The sequence below is a fragment of the Chlorocebus sabaeus genome, chromosome 10 (genome assembly GCF_047675955.1).
Source record: "Chlorocebus sabaeus isolate Y175 chromosome 10, mChlSab1.0.hap1, whole genome shotgun sequence".
Lineage (NCBI taxonomy): Eukaryota > Metazoa > Chordata > Mammalia > Primates > Cercopithecidae > Chlorocebus > Chlorocebus sabaeus.
In genome coordinates this window covers 46,739,179-46,752,034 of record NC_132913.1, presented here as the reverse complement: position 1 = coordinate 46,752,034, position 12,856 = coordinate 46,739,179, and the positions used below count along the sequence as shown (strand labels likewise).

General features: G+C 36.6%; 1 protein-coding gene across 26 annotated transcripts in view; it reads left to right on the top strand.

Moving 5' to 3' along the window:
* Window positions 1-12,856, top strand: part of BAZ2B (bromodomain adjacent to zinc finger domain 2B) — a 409,685-nt gene that overhangs the window by 145,732 nt on the left and 251,097 nt on the right. For 25 of the 26 annotated variants that reach the window (XM_073019726.1, XM_073019727.1, XM_073019730.1 and 22 more), the window contains one exon: window positions 10,170-10,212. The exons of the other annotated variant lie outside the window; for it this stretch is intronic. The gene's annotated coding sequence lies outside the window, so the exon portion shown is untranslated. The remainder of the gene's footprint in view (window positions 1-10,169; window positions 10,213-12,856) is intronic. 26 annotated transcript variants of the gene reach the window in all.

The following is a 12,856-nucleotide window of genomic DNA, read 5'->3' as shown; positions in this document are numbered from 1 at the left end:
GTAATCCCAGCACTTTGGGAGGCTGAGGTGGGCGAATCACCTGAAGTCAGGAGTTTGAGACCAGCCTGACCAACATGGAGAAACACCATCTCTAATAAAAATGCAATCTCAACTACTTGGAAGGCGGAGGCAGGAGAATCGCTTGAACCCAGGAGGCAGAGGTTGCTGTGAACCCAGATCGAGCCATTGCACTCCAGCCTGGGCAACAAGAGCGAAACTCTGTCTCAAAAAAACAAAAAACAAACAAAAAAACACGTGTCAACATTGCTTTATGTAATATTTTTAACATGGCAGCCTATTACAAAATAATACTGTTTCTAAATGATTTTTTAATTATCTATTTGTGGTATTTCCCTTCATGATTTTCAATATAGTTTCCATAGAATCCTTCAATTAGTTTCATGTCTTATATTTATTACCTTTGTATTTCCAGCAGCAAGGACAGATATAAGCTTTCTTTCTTTTTCTTTTCTTTTCTTTTTTTTTTTGAGACAGAGTCTCACTTTGTTGCCCAGGCTGGAATGCAGTGGTGCAATCTCAGCTCACTACAACCTTGCCCTCCCTGGTTCAAGCGATTCTCCTGCCTCAGCCTCCCAACTAGCTGGGACTACAGGCGCGCACCACAACGTCTAGCTAATTTTTGTATTTTCGGTAGAGATGGGGTTTCACCATATTGGTCAAGCTGATCTTGAACTCCTCTGACCTCGTGATCTGCCTACCTCTGCCTCCCAAAGGGCTGGGATTACAGGTGTGAACCACCATGTCTGGCCTTAAGCATTTATTAGATGCTTAGTAATCACTGATTTTGCTTCTGCAATTTTTGCCATCATTTTTTCTCTCTCTCGATCATCTCATCAGCATATGTGTTATACTGTCTCCCATTTTAATACAAAAATAACTTTGAAGACTCCACTCCCCCTCCAGGTATAGTACCATTTCTTTTCACCCTTCAGAGCAAACCTCCGTCAGAGTTGTCCATATATGCTGCTTTCATATCCTCATCTCACTTTCTCTGCTTTTTACTGTATTCATTCTTTTGTCCTTACCACTTCACTGACAACATTCTTGTCATGGACACCAGTGAAATTTATCTTGAGGCCGGCATGGTGGCTCACGCCTGTAATCCCAGCACTTTGGGAGGCTGAGGCAGGTGGATCATCTGAGGTCAGCAGTTCGAGACCAGCCTGGCCAACATGGTTAAACCCTGTCTCTACTAAAATTACAAAAATTAGCTGGGTGTGGTGGCGCACACCTCTAATCGCAGCTACTTGAGGGGCTGAGGCAGGAGAATCACTTGAACTCATGAGGCAGAGGTTGCAATGAGCCGAGATTGTGCCACTTCACTCCAGCTTGGGTGACAGAGTGAGATTCTGCCTCAAAAAATAATTTATCTTGCTAAATCCAATGGTCATTTCTCAGCCCTCATGTTGTTTTCCCGGCAGCATTTGTCACACTTTGTCATGTTGTCTTTCCTGAAACTCTTTACTTGAGTACTTAACTTTGTTAAGATCACACTCTTGGTTCCTTACTACTATTACCACTACCACCACCAGCAATCCTATTCCTATCCCATTGTTCTTTATCTCAAAATTTGGCAATGTCATTTACCCAGTTGACCTCACCAAAACCTTGGAATCATCCTTAATTATGTTGGGTTTTTTTTCTTGTTTAGTCATCAGCAACCAAATATAAAAAATAATTACTTTTTTCACCACCAATATGGCTACCACGATAGTCTTCTTTTTTCTACCTGAGTTACTATAGTTGCTCAACTGGTCACTGTGTTTTGATTCTCCTTTCTGTCCCATATCCCCAAGATTATTCCATATGCCGTGGTTAGAGTGTTCCTGGTTTTTTTTTTTAATCGAATCACATCATTCCCATAGTCATAACATCCCATATGGCTTTCAGCACATGTGGAATAACATCTAGAGTATTTACTGTTGCTTTCCAGGCCTTCTATGGCCTCTGCCTTGCTCTCCTACCCCTTATCTTACTCTGCACTAGCCCTGGGCATTCTTGTCATTTTTTGAAAACACCGGGCCTTCTCCCCTCAGGGCCTCGGCACTTCTGTTCTATCTGGAGTCTTCCTTTTTACTTCATTCTCAGGGTAATTATGTTCTGAGAGATACATCCTTGCCATCATTTCACCTCTTTACCCTTCAGTGTAGTACTTATCACTATAAGAAGGATAGTTTGCAAAAATGATATTGTAGGTCTCTACTGCGAAAATGTAACTTCTATGAAGCAGAGACTTCGTCTTGTTGACTGCTATACTCCCAGGTCTAACACAGTATCTGCCACATTGAAATAATTTGATAAATATTTACTGAATGAACAAAAGAATGATTCGATTCATGTCTTAATGAGTGAATCAGAAAATGTTAAAATTGGATTGTGATTCATATTCTGATTTTCACACTTGTTAAGTTTTTTTAATTATAGTAAAATATGCATAACATTAAATTTACCATTTTAGCCATTTTAAAGCGTATTCAGTAGCATTAAGTACATTTATTCATATTGTTGCACAACCATTACTTTTTTCATCTTCTCAAACTGAAACTCTGTACCCATTAAATAATAACTCCCACTCCTCCTTCCCCTAGTCCCTGGTAATTATCATTTTACTTTCTGTCTCTGTGAATTTGACTATTCTGGGTACCGCATATATGCAGAATCATACTGTATTTGTCCTTGACTGGCTTATTTTACTTAGCATATAATGTATTTAAGGTTCATCCATGTTGTTGCTGTTAAATATTTTTAAGTGGCATTTTTTCACCAAGTACATATAAATTAATTGTATGTATGCCTTACACCCCTCTTTCATCCATGACCCTCAAAAAATGTTATAAATGTAATTAACTAAACCACAGTATCCCTTGTGAAGTCGATAATTACAGTATTGCAAACTGAAGAAGTACTGATAGATTGCCTAAAGTACATAATGAATATATGCCAAAATTCTGAGTAAGGACCAGGGTTATGTAGTCCCTGTTGACAACATTAGACCAAATTTTTTGTTCGTGATGAAATTATTCTAAGTTCTAGGAAAAACCAAGAGCAGTAATCATTATTTAATTTCTCTAAATATTCATAGCAGTTTTCTTTGAATAAAAGAGTAAAATACAAATTTTCTGAAACTTAATATTTATTAGTGATAACTTCAGTTATTTGATCTGACTAAATATTTCTTTGACCTCTGTATTATTAAAGTGCATGATTATTTTTCCAGTCTTCACAGCCATAGTCTGAAATTGATTTTTGAAGATGTGGGTTGGGATAGCATCATGTCTGTTCTTTAGCTATGGTGCTTGAAAACTTTATAAAACTGTTACCTTATGTTTGTCTTGATTGCTGGCTTATTCGAGTGATATTTTTGTAAAAAAGCAATCTTGTGAGGGTCAAATTATCTGTCAATTTGGCATTTATGGGCAGGACCAAAATGGACTCTAATTTTGATATAAAAAACTAAAAATTTCTATAATCAGACAATGTGCTTTAACTTAATATTAATTCCTAAAAGTTTAACGTAAAGCTGTCTGTGGGTTGCTACAATTTGAATTGAATTCCCTAAAAACTTATAGTTAGAGAAATAAAAGTATATATAACTAAAACAACACATAATTTTTCTCAAATGAAACTTCATTGTATTACTTCACCCAAGTGATTGGTCCACTTTTGGATATTGTGTATACATTAACCTCAAAAATGTTTCAGTAGCAGTTGGCAGTGCTACTACCTCCTTCCTCTACTGGAAGCCCATTTGTGGCGTTAAAATGGAAACTTAAGAGAGAGTGAGTAAAGATGTTGAGAAGTGCTAACCAGTCTTGAAAGAATAGAGTAGTAAAGTGTGGAAAAACAGGCAGCTTATGTGTGTGTGTGTTTTTAAATTTACCCAGTCTAATAGCCAGTTGTGCTTCATTTCTGTGGTTTTTTATCACCAGCAAAACAATGAAGTTGTCATCTCAGCTCTCGCTAAACTTCATATAATAAGGCTTTTGTAAGCTGTCTGAAAATTTTGTGATTCAACCTATGGGAATTATACCTTTTTTTAGAGAAGTTTCAGTCACACAGAACAATAAAGACAAGTGATGCAAATGAAGAATGAAATGCTTTTTGATGGAATGCCAGTTTTTTGCAGAAAGGATAGTGTAATTATTGATACCTCTTAGTAATTTATGGAAATGCAAATTTAGTTTCAGTCATAATAGTACATGAGAAAACAAAGTAAAGCAGTTCTGCCCAGCTGACCAATGTAAAGCAAATTGCAGCTTTTAAATACCAAGCAATAATGATGCAATCTGAAGAGGTTAAAAACTCAGTTCTCCACAACCCAAGATTCGTTTCCCACAGAAGCTCTATTATACGTTAAAGATTCTATGGTAAAATAAACCCATTTCCCCAAACATAAATTTGAAAGACATTTGAAGATGTAAGAATTCCTCTCCTCCCAACTTGGAGCAGTTTTATTGAAATGTACATATCCTACCAAATAGAATTGAGGTTTTCTTTTTCCAGTTATAAAAAATGGAGAAAGTAATTTTTCAAATATTTAGGAGCACCATTTACGGTTCAGTCCAGGTATGGTTTCTGAAATACATAGTAGTACCATCTGATATGGTAGCCATAAGCCACATGTGTCTATTTAAATTTGAGTAATTAAAACTAAATAATATTTAAAAGTTAGTTCCTTAGTAACACCAGCAATATTACAAGTGCTCAGTAGCCACATTTCGCTATAGGCTACTGTCTTAGTTGCTATGAAGGAATACTTAAAGCTGTGTAGTTTATAAAGAAAAGAGGTTTATTAAGCTAACAGTTCTGCAGGCTGTACAAGAGGCATGGTGCTGTCATCAGCTCAGCTTCTCGTGAAGGCTGCATCAAAATATGGTGGAGAACGTCAAAGGGGAAGCTGGCATGGGTGAGAGGGACCAAACCCAAAGGTCTCTTGGCTTTATAACAACTCAGTCTCACAGGAACTAACCCATTCCCTAGAGAACCAATCAAGTCTTCAAGCAAGGACTCACTCATTACTGCCAGAGCAGCACCAAACCATTCATGAGGGATCCACCCCCATGACCCAAACACCCTACCTTATGCCCCACTTTCCTGCAATATCACACTGGGGATAAAATTTCAACATGAAATTTGGTGGGTACAAACAAACCATATCCACATCATAGCAGGTATATATTGGACAGCATAGGCACTGAACATTCCCTTCTTTGCAGAAAGTTCTGTTGCACAACCCTGGATAGATCACATTGTCACCAGTTTCCCAGTATATAATTTTCTATTATTTTCAAGTATCCTCCCCTCCTGCCAAAAAAGTATTGCTTATATCCTAAGCCTGTGATTTTTTTTCCCTACTGAATAATAATCTTCAAATTTAAAAAGTCAGTATTTGAAATGATTAGCAAGTTAGGGTTTTAGCCGGGCGTGGTGGCTCACGCCTGTAATCCCAGCACTTTGGGAGGCCAAGGTGGGTGGATCATGAGGTCAGGAGTTTGAGACCAGCCTGGCCAAGACGGGAAGCCCTGTCTCTACTAAAAGTACAAAAATTAGCCGGGTGTGGTGGCAGGCGCCTGTAATCCCACCTACTCGGGAGGGTGAGGCAGGAGAATCGCTTGAACCTGGGAGGCGGAGATTGCAGTGAGCCGAGATCACACCACTGCACTCTAGCCTGAGTGACAGAGCAAGACTCCATCTCAAAAAAAAAAAAAAAAAAAAAAAAAAAAAGTTCTATAAAAATTTTGTTAAACCTTAAAAATAAATGCCAAAATATGTACAGTTGACACTTTAAAAAGAGAATGATAAAGACAGTCCTTAACTTTTCCATGTCCATGGTCTATAATCTAAGATAACAACACTGATACATCTACAAATAGCACATGATTTGTGAGATTATTTTTCATATATAAATTTTGAAAATAATTTTTTTATTGTATAACCATACCTTGAAAAGAGCATAGAGCACACAAAAAAAATCAACCTGATATATAAATGAATGATTAAATATTTTGTGTTGATTACAAACAAATTTCAGGATTAATCAGCATTACTTCTGTGTTAAGATTGAGCAAAGTGAGAAAAAGCAGATAGATATTCTATTCATTTATTTCATTGATTACTTTTACTGAGGTAGGTATGGATGAATGTCCATCCTTTGTAGGTATGTAGTATTGTAGATATCCATAATTTGTAGGTATGTAGTATTGTCAAGGAAAGGTTAAAACTAGAGTATGTTAAAATTGAGTACATAAAGAAAGACTTTGTTTTGGGGCAGAGCATGAAGAAAAATAAAGATAGTACATGCTGATTGCTAGAAAAATACTCATAGGATTGCATATCATGACTTAAAATTATTTTCCCACATTGGTAGGTGGGTAATACTTGTAGATGTTTTCTGGGGGTTAATATTACTGAGATTTTTCTCTGTGCATATTTACTAAAACAGTGACTTGTAGAGAAGTAGCATATAACCAATACATTAGTTGAATTATGTTTTCATAAAATGTAACATTACTTTTTATATGTGTAATTTGAATACGTTTCTTAGTTTTGAAATGATTTGAAAGAATTACCTTTTGCTCGTAAAAGGCACTTAGGATTTTTATGAGCAGCTTTAAGATTAGTCTGGCTTCATCCTCTAGTGTCGTTTTAATTTCCCGTGTTTTTTTCCTCATGCAATTGCAAGTACCTAGTGAGTCATGTATAAAAATTGCTATCATGAGGAAGGAATGCTTTTACTAGTTTTTTATCCTATGAGCTTTAGTACTTTAAGTAAACTGTATATATTTTAACTGTAGATCTATCCTTAATTAACTTAAAATTTTTCCAAAAAATCAAAAGTAAAATGGAATTTATCTTTTATTCAGATATGCATAGTTTGAGCGTAACTGTTTACAATAGTTTTAATACCTGTTTTGAATCACAGGGTTTTATAGAAGTAGTTTTTTCCTTCACAAGACTTCTTGTATTGACTCTGTTACCATCAAAAGACTTATTTTTGCATTGATTAAAGTTGAGAGCTTAATGTTAGGCAAGTAGCTCCTTGAAAGCAGTTTTTTGGATACAGAGAGAATAATGTATTTTATCTACGTGGCCACCTTCTTTTTTTTTTTTTTTTTTTTTCCTTTTAGACAGGGTTACTCCTTCACCCAAGATAGAGTGCAATAGTACGATCAGAGCTCGCTGCAGCCTTGACCTCCCTGGACTCCGGTCATCCTCCTACCTCAGACTCATGAGTAGCTGGGTGGGACTACAGGCATGTGCCACCATGCCTTGCCAATTTTTTTATGTTTTGTAGAGAGTGGGTTTCACCATGTTGCCCAGGCTGGTTTTGAACTCATGGGCTCAAGCGATCTGCTTGCCTCAGCCTCCCAAAGTGCTGGGATTACAGGCATGAACCATCCGCGCCTGTGATCTTATTTGGTATGATAGGGGTAGAGAAGGTTAGTTTAAAGAGAATGTTTCTGTCTTATCTTCTTTTACCCCTCTAACATTTTTACCCCTCTAAAACTGTTCAATATGTTTTCCTCTTTGGAAATCTTTCTTCATGTGCCTTTATTCATTGTATTTTCTATGTCTCTACTTCTTGAACTTAAACAAAACAAAAAACCCTGCAATTCTACTTCTTATTTCCCATGGGCCCTACTTACAGGTCTCTGCCAAATTATGCTGGCTGTTCTGTTTTTTCTCCATATTCCCTTGGTGAACTCACCCACAGTCTTGGCTTGAACTGTACTTTTATGTAACTGATTTTCAAATCTTGGACTCTTCTAAATTTCTACCTGCTGGTGGGAAGTATCTTCATTTGAATGACCTCTGGTAACACTGGCCTGTCCTACTGTTCTAAACAAAAGTCACCCCACCCTACCACTGCAGATTTCTTTCATTATGTTAGTGGGAACCTTTGATGTAATCTTTCACTCTTTTGCTATCCTTGTTCCTAATACTTAATTTAGCATGAAGCCCTCTGGTTTCACCATTTAAGATTTGGGTTTCCCATTCCCTCTGCGTTTTCTCATCTTCACTATCCAGACCCTCATTATCGTACACCTTTAATTCACTACCCCCGCTTTCCCATCACCCCCTGCGTTGCTTTTTTTTTAAGCTTCCCAAATGCTTCTTGCAGTGACTTAAAAACGCATACCAAGTTGTTATGGCATATTTTCTTTAAATAGGTAGTAATTCTTGCAAGAGTTTCTACTTAAATTTTCTTTTGGCTCCTTTGTAGCTCTTGACATAATGCTGGATGCAGTAGGAACTTGATAAGTACTTGTTCACTCATTCATTCAGCAGCTAATTAGCTATTGGGTTCCAGGTACTATATCTTCCTTCAGGAAGTTAAAGCTGACAACAGCCTCTGGTGGTAAAGAAAGGCCTCTCTGAGGAGGTGGCGTTTGTTATGAGACCTGATTGAAGTGAGAAAACCGGTCCTATGAAGAGGGCAGAGGGAAGAGCAAGTGTCAAGGCCCTGAAGTGGAACAAATTTGATATGTTTGGGGATTATCAAAAGGGTGCTTGTGACTCGAACATGGTAGAAACAGGAAATGCAGTCAGGGCACAAGGTAACAGAGGGCCTATGAGGTCATGATAGTAAGCATTGTGGGTTTTATTCTAAGAGCTGCTAAAGCCATTGTACGGTTTTGAATAAGGGAATGATGTGATTTGATTTACTTGCTTTAAGAACAGATGTAGGTACTTGAGACCGGGAGTTTGAGACCAGCCTGGGCAACATGGTGAGACCCTGTCTCTCCAGAAAAAAAAAAAAAAGAAAGAAAGAAAAAAAATTAGCAAGGTGTAGTGACACACACCTGTAGTCCCAGCTACCCAGGAGGCTGAGGCAGGAAAAAAAAAAAATAGAAATAGGGAGGCTATAATGGTAATATAGGAGAGCCAGTAATCATGAACTAGTAAGGTAACTAGCAGTAATAGTTTTTGAATTAAGGACAGAGTGAGGAAGAGTAGTGGTAGGCTGGACTAGGTGAAAGGTCAGAGGTAAAAGAGAAACCAGGAAAAACTCAGTTCTTTGTGTTTAGACAAGTCATGTATCAGCTCTAAATTCTGTTTTCCTGGAGTCTATAATAAGGAATATCTCTTTCCTGCCCCTTTGAAGGAATCATTATGAGGATCTGATGAAATAACACCTGAAAGCCCATTAGGAACCTTAAAATGCCATAACCATGTCTTACTTTTTAACACTAAACGTTTAAGGGCTCATCTCAAATTAGACTTGTTAATAAAGAAATTTCCAGGCCGGGTGCGGTGGCTCTTGCCTGTAATCCCAGCACTTTGGGAGGTCAAAGTAGGTGGATCACTTGAGGCCAGGAGTTCGAGACCAGGCTGGCCAACATAGTGAAACCCTGTCTCTACTAAATATACAAAAAGTTAGCTGGGTGTGGTGGTGCACGCTTGTAGTCCCAGCTACACAGGAGGCTGAGGCACAAGAATCGCTTGAACCCATGAGGCAGAGGTTGCAGGGAGCCAAGATCGCACCACTGCACTTCAGCCTGGGTGAGAGTGAGACCCTGTCTTGAAAAAACGACAACAAAATTCTAAAAATTTAGATTTCACAGGGATAAACTTGAAGCCATTTATAGCTTAGGAAATATTTGTTTCCTCTTCTGAATTATTCCCAGTGATATTTTCAATCTTTTGATAATTTTGTCACTATTCATAAACATTAGCTTGTGGTAATGTCTCCAGTATTAAGTAGATGACATTTTGGTTCTCATCTGTACTGATAATCATAGACAGAAAAGTATTTATAAATAATACCTAATTGTCTTCAGTTTGTGACATATTTAAGATACTGTTTTGCTCTTCTTAGTACATTTTTATTTGTCTTGAAGACAAATAAAACTTGTAACCCAAATGTCCTATAGTTTATTTTTTAATATGTTATGTTCACCCTAGGGTGTTGGTGATTATAAACAAAAACATGACCTGCCATACTATAATAAATAATGATCTATAAATAAACTCCAGTCCTTTTGTGCTTATTTTTGTCATGCTAATTATATGGACCCTGATACTGTAGGTTAATTTCAGTATGACTTATGGCATCAAGAAAGACACAAATTTTGAACAAACTTTTTAGTTTCTGAAATTTCTTAAGTATGCTTCAGCTGATTGCTAATTCTGTTTTCCTATTGCAGGTTTCCCAACAGTGATGTCACAAGATTGACCACATTGATCACAGTAAGACCAAAATGATAGTTAAGCTTTTAAGGAAGTTTGGTTTTCTCTGAGAATGAGAATTGACCTAGAAAACATTTATAATTTGAAATAATTATTTCTTTTACTAGCCAGTTGAATGTTAACATTTTAAATGAATCATATCTTATACTTCTAGCTATTTAAATACTTTTAAAATATTGCTTTAAAGGATTTAAAATGAAAATTACTTTTAATTTACAACTGAAATTATAGGCCTAAATATACTAAATTATTTCAGTGTGAGTTAAACTCTGAATGTCATCTGTTTTGAGTTTTTATTTTTACTGAAAAATGGCAGAAAGGTTAAGGTGATTCCACATTAGGAAATACATATAAAAGTAAATTACTTGAGATTGTAATGAATTATTAAGGAAAGATTATGAAAATGTAGCATTGGTAGGCTGGGCGTGGTGGCTCACGCCTGTAATCCCAGCACTTTGGGAGGCCGAGGTGGGTGGATCACCTGAGGTCGGGAGTTTGAGACTAGCCTGGCCAACATGGCAAAACCCCGTCTCTACTAAAATACAAAAATAGCTAGGCATGGTGGCACACACCTGTAATCCCAGCTACTCGGGAGGCTGAGGCAGGAGAATCACTTGAACCTGGGAGTTGGAGGTTGCAGTGAGCTGAGATTGTGCCACTGCATTCCAACCTGGGCAATAGAGAGACTTGGTCTAAAATATATATATATATATATATATATATATATATATATATATATATAGCCTTGGTAGAGTTTTTAGGCATCTTGCTTAAATTTCTTATTGATATTTATAGGATTTGTAGAGTCTTCCAGATATGGAGCATTTTTTGATAAAGATGGTTCTCTTAAGGAAATGATACTTTTGAATTTTAAGTGTTAATTTCTGTTGTGTATAAGGACATATATTACCTAAAGAAAAACTTTACCAGGGCCTTTATCCACATTAGAAAATTCTAAGTGATAAAATCTGAATTACAATCATGAATGTTATATCATTTTTAAAAAATTCTCTTAAATAACAGATAAATTTGTACTAAATTATTTACTCCATGATCCTGCTGCTTCTTTAACTCTGTTTTAATTTAACTCATTAAATCCAGAAGCATTATTAGAAGTATAAATTCACATATAGATAATGTTTGTATTTATGTTGAATCTTTTTTTTTAAACTGGTTCATTTGTTAAGTTTAACATTTTGCAGAGGCTAGAGAGAAATTTTATTTTTAAAGGCTTTATCATCATAATTTTGTCTACTAATACTTATAGCATATTTATTCATTTTCCTAAGGCAGCATTTTAGCTTTGTTTGATTTGTAGCTCTTTCCGTGTTTGTTTTTTCTTAATTAGAACTTTATTGCCCTAACTGAATATTTTATAAGAAAATATTGACATATTTCTATAGAAACCTTCTGTTCAGCATCTAGTGCTTTACAACCAAAGAAGTTAACATTAGCATTAAATGAAACCTTTTTTAAAACTGAAAAATGCTGACTCCCACAGCTTATTTTTGTTTTAAATTTTTTTCCCACAGTTTATTTTTAGGGTAATATTAAGAGAGTAATTAATTGCAACTGATCAAAATCCAAGAATTTCAGGAAGAGAAGTGATATTTAATATTATTAGATGTTAAATATCAGTTAAAGAGTAAGAAGTGTTCATTTGAGAGGTTCATAAGTGACTGATACTAGAAACCTTAACTTTGTTATGTCACTGTTGTGAGGCTTTTGCCAGCCCTTTGAGTTAAGAAAAGAGGGTAGATTTCAACATTGATTCAGGTTGAGAGTACTAGTGAGAGAGTAGTTCAAATATATGTTTACCATGTGGCTGGAATAAAATGAGGCCAGGAAAGGGCTGATTTATCCAAAGGAAGTAGAGAGGTCAGGAGACTAGTCATAGATACATAAACTGGTATAATGAGATGACATAGTAAGAACTAAAGATAAAATGTTATGGTTAGAGAGGGGGATTATATTATGTGCTGTTTCAGAGCTGAAGTGTAGTAGCTATTTATATATTACGTAATATACACTTTATATATGTTTTAATCAAAATTTTCAGAAGTCAGGAGAATTTCTGTTTTTTTCTTTGATGCCACAATGTATATAAATGTCAAAACCTTTTAACTGATCTCCCTTCTTCCTGGCCATTGTCAATTCCATTGAAACTTGTACACAACTCCCAGTTTAATCTGATTAAATAATTGCTCGGTTCCTTTTATTTCTATACTTGAAAACGTGTGGTGGCGGCTGGGCGCGGTGGCTCAAGCCTGTAATCCCAGCACTTTGGGAGGCTGAGACGGGCGGATCACGAGGTCAGAAGATCGAGACCATCCTGGCTAACACGGTGAAACCCCATCTCTACTTAAAAAAAAATACAAAAAACTAGCGGGCGCCTGTAGTCCCAGCTACTCGGGAGGCTGAGGCAGGAGAATGGCGTAAACCCAGGAGGCGGAGCTTGCAGTGAGCTGAGATCGCACCACTGCACTCCAGCCTGGGCTACAGAGCGAGACTCCCGTCTCAAAAGAAAAAAAAAGAAGAAAACATGTGGTGGCTTCTCATTTTCTGTGTGATCAAATCCAGACCTTCTAACTTGGTATTTAAGATCCTTCCTCAGTTTGTCTTCAGCATATTTTCTTTTCTTTCT